This window comes from Schistocerca cancellata, chromosome 7, assembly GCF_023864275.1.
Source record: "Schistocerca cancellata isolate TAMUIC-IGC-003103 chromosome 7, iqSchCanc2.1, whole genome shotgun sequence".
In the NCBI taxonomy this organism is placed as follows: domain Eukaryota; kingdom Metazoa; phylum Arthropoda; class Insecta; order Orthoptera; family Acrididae; genus Schistocerca; species Schistocerca cancellata.
The window spans coordinates 249,991,050-249,993,670 of NC_064632.1; positions in this window are offsets into that span (position 1 = coordinate 249,991,050).

A 2,621-nucleotide genomic window follows, 5' to 3' on the forward strand; every position below is an offset into this window, starting at 1 on the left:
GCGTCACACAACACACCTGCGCTACTCGCTACTCCAGCCAGAGTCCCTCTCTCTCAGCCCGCGCTCCACGCGACAGAGTTAACACTACCAAAGATCCTACACACTTTGATTCTTCACACGACCTGTCGATGTAATCGTTCGATAGCAGTTTTCCCTAGGCAAGACCCAGCGTAAAAATACAAATAATATTTACAAAACAAACCAATTATACATTGACATAAATGCATAAATATATATATACAAATAGTAAAACAATTACAATATGTAAAGACACAGAAATGTCATATATTCAGATAACAAAAATAAGGAAAACAAATTTATAGTACAATAGATGGAAATAGGAGGATATGCATTTCCGGCGTTACACATGCCCCACATTGTCTGAGGATGTTCGTGTAACGTAAACAGACTCAGAAAATGTCCCAAAAAAGAAACAGCGGAAATGCATATGCTCAAAACATCAACAAAATTTAGCATTCGTCTAATTAACCATAAATCAATTTTTAGACCATAATAATTGAGTGGAGATACTCCTAATCTTATTCCACTCTGTCATCTTGCACAAAATAAAACAGGTTGACAACATATTAAAATTCATAGAAAACATAGAAAATCGTTTAGCTATTCCAAAATCGTCAAAATCCGTAACACTATCAAGAAATGGAATACTATTTATAAAATTAATCAGAGTACATGGTCATAAAAACAGGTAGATCAAAATACGCCAATTATTAATTACATAGAATACACATTTTACATAACCTTTTCATAATTAATACTCTCGCCATGAGAGTCCACTTAATGCTAAACAAGGAAATAATATTCAGCAGATCGAAAAAACCATAAATATTGACAGTAGAATTCTTTCAGCTGTCCAGGAAGAAAAACAATTCCGCCTTCCGTACTCGCAAGTACAAAGAATGCCGACAGCAGCACAAGAGCCGACAGCGGCACAAGAGCCGACAGCGGTTCCGCCCCGCCAGTATTGTTGCGCCCGCCTGTGCGGCACGCTTGATCTCTCTCGCCCTTGTAACGGCATTTCCAGAACGTCCGTTTCACTGAATTCTTTCGGTAAAACTCACTCCCGAGTAATCTCAAGGAGTCCATAAACACTATCACAGTGGATAACTCAACACTGTCCATCATCACACGCATGTACTAGCCTGAAACTTAAAACAGCGTCTAAGTACATCGGCAATGACTAGTAAATCACATATTTATGGAATCTTACAGCTATTTACAAAATCATATTTACATTCCTTAATCTACTGTGACTCAGCTGAAAACTTAAACTAGCAGCTTGGATTTTTCAGATGATTACTAATCAGTTACTCTTAAATCATTTAGTCAAAATTAATTACTTATTAATTACAACTTCTTTAATTACCTCTAGGTCAGGCAAAAGCATCGTAACATGGCACATCCTTAAATCTTACACTCTATATTTACATACTGTACAAATTACCCATTGTGTGGTATTAATCGATCCTAGGTTGGTACAATTTCAAGTCTACAATATTCCGTATACCTAATCGTTTTCCAGAGCTTGGATACTCTAAGCAATAAGCGTTTGTGTGAGGTATACCAATGACTTTATATGGTCCATTATAAACAAACTTAAATTTAGAGATTTCATGGTCTATCTCGCTCGATTTCTCATGATCTTTTACCAGTACTAAGTCTCCGATTGCAAACTTAGCAAAACGCGCTTTAGCGTCATGCCGACGTATGCGAGCATCGGCTTTTAGCTTCATTACTTCTCGCAAACGATCCTTTTTCACACCAATACTCGGTTTGTCTGGAAACACATTCTTATTCCTCATTATTACTTCATACAGGTCTCGTCTTTGTTCGTGTGTTACGTTTGACACACCGTCTACAATACTTTCCAAATCACTTTCTACAATATTCTCAATGCCGAGATTCCTCACATTACAGTAGTTCAAATTCATCCCTACATCAATACCATCCAGCCAGTTAACAATGTGTATAGGCTGGTATTGCCTATGCACACCGTCTCCTGCCTCGTCAAAACTAACTACTATTGTTTTATCTTGTGACGTACATGTCAAAGTTTTGCTTTCGCAATTAATCACTGCACGGTACTTTAATAGCCAATCTAATCCGATAATTACTTCCGTAGTCAAGTCTGGCACGACGACAAACTCTTGTTCAAATCGTGCCCCACATATCTCGAAGTTGACAAAAATCTATTTTGTGACCGGTTTACTGGCTTTCCCAGTAGCACCGATAATTTTCACTCCTGTTGCTGGCATAACTACGATGCCAGGTCTGTCTTTCAGTAACTCAAATATTTTCCCAGATACAACACTCAATTCTGCACCGGTGTCAATCAACACGTTTAGCTGTAGGTCGTGCATATTAACAGACACTACTATCTGTCTACACTTGTCCTCGACTGTTTCTTTATTTTCCCACAGTAAATCCTCGTCTGTATCCAGGTCATTCCAGAAAAAACCATCCGGCTTTGATCCTAAACCCGGCTTATCTGGCGGCTTTTTCAGCCTCTGTTCACATACAGTTTTAATTTCAACACGTTTGTCCTGAGGCTTAGTCTGTAGCTACGCCTCCAATACCGAAACCTTTTCCTCTAACTCGTC